Source organism: Artemia franciscana, chromosome 7 (assembly GCF_032884065.1).
Source record: "Artemia franciscana chromosome 7, ASM3288406v1, whole genome shotgun sequence".
Taxonomy (NCBI): Eukaryota; Metazoa; Arthropoda; class Branchiopoda; order Anostraca; family Artemiidae; genus Artemia; species Artemia franciscana.
In genome coordinates, this window is record NC_088869.1 from 29,028,472 (window position 1) to 29,036,049 (window position 7,578).

At 32.2% G+C, this 7,578-nt stretch overlaps 1 long non-coding RNA gene across 1 annotated transcript; it reads left to right on the plus strand.

Moving 5' to 3' along the window:
• On the plus strand, positions 1-7,578 carry LOC136029123 (uncharacterized). Its single transcript, XR_010617979.1, has 2 exons — positions 1-36; positions 7,460-7,578. It is a non-coding gene; the product is annotated as an uncharacterized LOC136029123 (long non-coding RNA).

Genomic DNA, 7,578 nt, shown 5'->3' on the forward strand with positions numbered 1-7,578 from the left:
CTTGCAGGTTTACTTGCAACAGTTCAGGCTTATAAAGTAAGTTCTTCCGACAATTATAGTAATTGGAGAATAATTTTAGAGATACAATTAATTCGGAATAAAAATATGAGTTTCCTATTGATTTTTTATTTTGTTTATAGCCGGAAAAAAAATAACTAAGAATGGGTCATAATAATTTTAGACTTCTTCTGTTGCTGAAAAAAAAAAACGACTAGAATTTTAACTGCATCTTAAATGCTTTAATAGCATCTCGTAGCTTTTATCTAGAATTTATAAAAGTAGTGGAAAAAAATTAGTCAAGAGAAAAATGAAAGAAAATATGTAAGAGATAAATAAAACTTTACAATGTCTCAAAATTGAAGAAACAGAGCTTGATTGTGAAAGTGTTTTTATTTGGAAAAAGAAAGATACAAATGGAAAATGTGTTGTGTAGATGGATACCTAGCTAGTTGATAGAACTTTTGTATATTTGGCATATATTCCAGGGCTTAGTTAGGTGATTTTTATTTTTAGTCTCTACAGAAAAAAATTAGATGTAGATAATATTTGAATTTAAATCAATATTGAAAAAAAGAAATCACTGCGCCGGTAGAATTTAGTTTCCACACCAATTAAATTTTCATAATCGTGGTATCCCTCAGCACTCTATGGTAGGTTCTACCACTTTCCTCATCTTTTTATCATTTGATTTATGTTACTGATTTTGTTAAGAAAATTAAAAGCTTTCCTTTAAGAAAAGCGAGATTTCCTGCGGTACCTAACTTACAATCCCAATTTTACTGATTATTCAGCGTCTGGAAATGGCTTTAAAAAAGTTAACATAAGAGCAAGTGAAGATAATTTCCAAATTTGTGATTTATCCCTCATTCCTAAATTAGTTTTCTTGTATGTGTGATGCATGAACTAATAATGGTACTATACATTTTTAGAATTTTGTTAAATACTTAAGCTTGAATATTGACGGGATTTTATCCTTCAATGAACTCTTTGAATCTCATTGCATAGTTCTCTCGTGTAATCTGAACATTTTTTACAAAACGAAGAATTTGCTCCCTTTGTATGTTTTAAGATTATTCTTCCCTCTCCCAATGCACTCCTACATTTGTATTAATTAAACTTTCCACAAAGGTAGCATTTCAAAGAAGAGTAAAGTGATGCATTAAAAGTAAGACGAGTAGAAATAGAGTCCAATTGGGATTCAAGCGTAAAATGAACATAAATTACTGTCAATAAATAAATGAAACCAAGAAAGAACCAAAATTGCAATAAGCAATCACGTCAAACCTGTATTATCATGACATTAGGTTTGTCATACTGTTTGTCATGATTTGTTTGTCATAACATCAATAAATAAATAAAAAAAAAAACATAATAACCAAGAATACTGAAAACAACTAATGAAATATAGATTGACTGTTTAATATGTATTGATATTCATTTCCTGAAAGTTTCTACAGTTTTTGATTTATTAACTATACTAAAGAGAAAAATCTTTAAATGTCTTTTGTTTTCACTAAAGTGCAAATTATGTTTCAGTCTTTTGAAGCCATTTTTTACCGCTGTAATCGGTAATTTTGGTTAGTTTTAAGTTTGACTTGGTTATTGGCTATTTAAAACTAGAAATAATATCATTGGATGGTCATGACATTTCCTTGAATATGCATACAACTTTGAAGCTATAAATGACCGTCGGTTTCATTTCTAGCTTTTACAATTTTCAGTTTTTCCTCGTAACAAGAAAAAGAAAAAAGTTTTCTAGTTTTTACTACATTTGGAAATAAAAACTTTTAATCCAAATTAAGTAATTTTTGCATCGTAATAATACTGCTACTATAACTTTACTTCACCAAAAGTCTGCCTGAGGTCAATACAGCTTCGCACACTCCTCCTTGATTCCAATCCGCTCAAAGCTTCACTCTTCACCTCTTCCAAGTTCCAATTTACTTTAATTCCTTCCATATGACTTCTTCCCATCCAATTCTTGGAAGACCCGGTTTTAGACCTAGTTGGATGGTCAAAAAGAACAATTGATGGATATATTAAATAGATTTGTTTTCCTAACAGTAATATAATTAAACAAAAATCTACATTATAAAGGTTCCATCGCCTGTAAGAGGGAAATTATGAAAAAGAACACATAACATTAAAGATTTAAATTCTTAAAATGTAAAGCATTTGCTTCATAAAAATAAAGAGAAAAAATACTAAATATATACAAAAAAAAGAGATTTCATTAAATAAGGACTATATGCATTAAGGAAAAATTAATCATATGGAAACAAAATATTTTACGAGTCTTTTGAAGATGCCAAACGAGTAACATTCACGAGCCGAATCGGGAAGGGCGTTCTATGTCAAATGACACGCAACAAAAGCATTAAAATAGGATCTTATTGTTGGTGTATGAGGAATTTGGATATTTAGAGAACTACGGTGCTGATAATTTGACCGATCAGATAATAAAGAAGACGTATATCTAAGGGACCTAGGAATATCATCATGGAGCTGAATAAAAGTGAAAAAATGGAGCTGAATAAAAGTGAAAGACACACTGGAAAGAATTCAAAGTTCTTCAATATCAAGTAACGGTTTAGTTGGTGAGCGATTTACATCCTAGATAAGATTTACAGCTTTATCATAAGTATTCGAAAGTGGTTTGAGAAAAGAAGGGAAAATAGACATCCATATGATTGGACAATAAGAAACATAAGAATGAATAACACTGTGAAATAGGATTTTAGAACCGGTCCAGGAAAAATATATTTTGAGTTTTTTTAGACTACCATGGTTTCTGCATACCTTCATTTTAGTCACATCAATATGGCGTTTAAAAGAAAAATTTTCATCCAGGAGAATACCTAGGAAACGGACTTTGCCATCCTTTGGCCCACTAATAAAGCTTTTGGACATACGAATTTCAAATAATTGATGACCAGCCTGAGATATACGAGAAAAAAAAACTAGTTTTTAAAAATATTTAAGGCAAGAGAGTTAGCATCAAACCAAGATGAAACTCTCTCGAAGAGGTCTACTAACTTTGTACAAACCTCATTCTTTTCTCCTAGAAGTAATAAGGGTGGTATCATCGGCAAAAGTAACAAGAGAATCCGAGGCGTGCAAACTATGGTTATGGGTACGGGAGAATGCTGGACGACATAGACGACAACAATAAAGAATATTTTTATTTCTAACTGCAAAAACCAGGTCGTTTACGTAAATTAAAAACAGTGCTGGCCCTAAAATTGATCCTTGAGGAATTCCATGGTAAAAAAAAGAAATGGATCAACAGAAATTATTCTATCAGACATGAAATACTTGAACCGAAAAAAAATCACTACATTTTACACCAAAATGAGAAAGTTTAAAAAGAAGAACACTGTGGGTTAAAGGATTAAAGGCTTTACGAACATCCAGAAACAAAGCAGCAGGAACCAAAAGGGAGTCTAGGGGATAGTGAAGATAATTCAATAAGCATGCTTAGTTGAATGATTTACTTGAAAACCAAATTGAAAATTATGAAAAAAAAAATCCTTCGAATTAAGAAAATTATTAAGGCGAGAAAGCATCGCCTTCTCAAATACTTTGCTAAACACAGACAACAAAGAAATTGACCGATGATTGGCTGGATCATTTTGTGTCCGCCCCTCCTTAAATAATATGATAACTCCAGCATGCTTGAGACTACTCGGGAAAATACCATGCTGTAAGGAGATGTTAATAAGCTTTGTTAAGGGAAAAATTATGGAAGTATGAACATAATTACTTTAGTAGGAATATTCTCAGGGCCAGACGATGAAGAATTTTTCAATCCCATAACTGTTTTAGTAATTTCTATCCCCGTCGCTTCTTCCCAAAACATTAGAAAACTAGTGGCCCAAGATAAGACCTGAAATCGGATCTTGAAGGGGAAGAACTAGCAGCAGAAGCGGTCCTTTTACCAATATTCGCAAAATATGAAATAAATGCATCTTGAACAATCAGCTCACCCTCGATAATTTTGCGATGGAGATCCAAAAAAAGAAGGGACTGATAGAGACTGAAAAGAGGGCCTAAAAACAGAATTTATAACCTGCCAAGTTTTTCGAATATCTTTACCGCAATCCGAAAAACAATGAAAATAATACCGAGACTTGGCCAACCTCTAGCAATGTGTCAGCCTTTATCTATAAAACATGTCCTAGCCATATCAACCTTTCTTTCATTATGTCCATAGAGAGTAGGATAGAAGTACATGTTCGGAAAGCTTGTTGTTTGACGTTCAGTTAAACGGATACCTAAAACAATGCGTAGACAATTCCTTTGGAAAACATTTAACAAATCTTCGTCTGAGTGTCAAAGTGCCTATGCATCAAAATTATACTTGACTATTATTACCTTAGCTTCCAGTATTCTAATCGTGGCTCATAGCTCTATCCTCCTATCCTTTCAAGCTTTTTTCAACTGAGGAAAGAAAAATTTGGGCTATTTTTACTCTATTTTTGCATATAAGCTGCATTGACCAGTTTTTCTAATAATGCCATCGATGTATGTGAAGCTGTCTACTCGGCTAATCTTCTCGTTACTCAGCATCACCTATTTTCTTTTTTCCCTGTAAAGCGTCTTAGTTCTCCTAATGTTAACTTTCATAGCTGTTTTTAAACTCTGAAGTCTCAAAACATCCAAGAAAGTGTTCATTTTGCAATTATTTATCTTACACAATCAATTCATCTGCATGATCTATATCTGGGAGAGTTTTTCCTCTCAATTTGATTCCATGCCGTCCCATGCCCTTTGCTTTGTTCCGTCCGTCAGGATAAACCATCTAATCAGGGATAGGAGGTAGACGTGCTTAACTCCTGATTCGACACCAAGTCAGCTACTAACCTCACTTCCTTCCATAAGCGCAGCAATATCGTTCTCGTGCATTTTACTACATGCATTGATGTACATAACTGGTATACCTTTTTATAAATACTTTCTAGTTCGTTGATCAAAACTTATATTGACCTAATAATTCATTCTTCACTACTTCAACAGTTCTACTTAATTAAATTGGATATTCAAATATTAACTTTTCAATGCTATCTACCTTTAGCAAAAAATTGTACTCAGTTTTTTTTTTTATCGATCTTCAAAATGACTCAGTGAAACTAAGAGAGTGTTTAGCTCTTAATCAACTGAGCCCTCAAAATAGCTTGGTCTTTACCCCCTTCAGAGTCTTTAGTTCTCAGCATTCATGTGTTTATTCTTGAATTGTCCTTTGCTTTTTTTTGAAAAATTTGTTTTTTGTTTCTTTGGGTACATTACTAAATTGTTTCAGATTATTCTAAATTATTTGTCCATTTACTTCTTTCAAGTTTGTGACCTTCTTGGGCGTTATTGTTTCATACCTTTTCAAGACACTTCATTTTCTCAAGCTTCTAAATTATTCTTTTGTACTTCCCTTTTTTCTTTTACGAATAAGCATTTGTAACCAATTTTCTGGTTGCAGGCACAATGCTGAAAAATAAAACATAGAAGCTCTAAACATGAACAGCTTCACACGCTCCTCCTCCATCCCAATCTATTCGAAGCCTCCCTCTTTACACCCTCCAATGGAGTTCCCATTTCCCCTAAATCATACCGACATAATGCTTTGTTTGTTCTGACTTGATTAAGTTCTTTGTGGGTCACCCATCTAGGAAGCCTTTACTTATTCAATGAAAAATTTCTTTTCGCCATTTTTATCTCACCTGAGAAAAAAGGTGTTACTACTCAGGGGTTGATATCCCCATTGAACTACCTTTTTATCATTCCTAGAGGAAGGACTTAGAGATACTTCTTTCAGTGTTCTATTTGTGGTAAAAGGGTGGAACTGTTTGAAAGGCTTTTTTATTGTCTTGTTGTTTTCCAAAAGAGTTATGAAATAAGCACGAAAAAAAAGTTCGGATTTCCTTTTCATTTGTTCTTAAAAAATAGTGCTGTACTTGTTTGCTTACTGTAAAAGAGGGTCAAAGGGTGAGTTACGCAGCCCCACTATTCTGAGGGCCATCTGGTGAAACTGATTTTTGGTAGTTTTTTTTCCTCCTTAAAAATTGAAAACGTTTTGAGTTTTAAAGTTAAGGTAGCAGTTTTCCGAATTTGGAATCCAATAGCATCAAAATTTATAAAGCCTGCTTGCTAATTTGGGTTATCTAATTTGGGCACTTTGCTGATTCTAAGAGACTTCAGTTTTACCTAATTTTGTGCTTAGACTGTGAGGGGAGGAATGGAGCCTTTCGAGGCTCCACTCCTCCTCACTCCGCATATGAAAGGGGGGAAAGCCCTTTTCATATACGGAATAATTTCTGTTCGTTTTAAGTTTTAATATCACTCATTAATTTCAGTTAAAAAAAACTGTTTTTTAATTTAATTACTAAAATAAATATCTGTTGCTTGTTTTTTTCGATATATTTGAAATAACAGATTTATGTTATTGATCCATTTCCTACCAGGAAAGTTTCAACAAATAATGATCCCTTCAGTACCCACTTGACTTACTATATTTTTATCTGAATTACTTCTGAACACTGAAATCAGCAATCGACCCTTCCTATTTCATATTTAACTTCTTTAAATTTCATTATTCTCAAACTTCCATAACTTCCAGTTCCTTTTAAATTATTGGACACCGCATTAGACCCGTAGAGGCACGACCCGCGTACCAAAATGTCAACCTTGGTTTATACTGAATTGTGCTTTTGCGTGTTTAGTATAGATATACCGTTAAGTAGATTTGTATATTAGACTTCACATATTTATTTTAAAAAGAAATAATTCATTATGCAATTGCTACATTATTTACAGAAAAATTTAATTTTCTTTTTTTATATAAAGTTCCACCTAGATCGCCCAAAATTAATACCTAAAGCTAATAAATAGTTTAGCCTTCTATTTCTTCATAAATTTAGTTTTTATAATTTGTATCAAATAATAATTACTCATATAACATTGTTTTATATATTTTAATTTGTTCTTTCTTCCTATCAAACATTACTTAATTGCAATATTATGGAAAAAGTCTTTTTTTCACACTGAAGCTTCTCAAAAAGAAAATCTTAACATAAAGGTTGAACTACTTCATATTTTACCTTTTTTCACGTATTGTAATTATATTAATGTTATCAAAAGTTTTTTTTTTATACTCCAGCCGAGGTCTAAATACCCTTTTATCATAACTTTGTTTCTACTGCTGTTCCAAAATCCGGTCACAGTTACTTATCTGCCTGATCAATGTTTTAGGTTTAAGGTTACACAAAGTTGCTATTTTCACAGCTTATTTATATTTGAAATTTGCATAAATAAAAATTCAGTGAGGTTTTACTATATAATTTTTTTGCATAAAGCACATTTTTTGATTTAGCTATTGCTATCCGTGAAATCACATTATTTCATCGGTAAATATGATTTAAACACGGCTTGGTACCTGGATTGATTTATTGATCATTTTTTATATTTTCAGAAATCAAAAAATGATGTTTGAAGACATTCAAAACATGGAATCTTGATAATAAGTGTCTGTGATCTTTTTTTTTATTCTTTCTGCGACTCAAATAAAGCAGAACGTACGTATAATCGAAA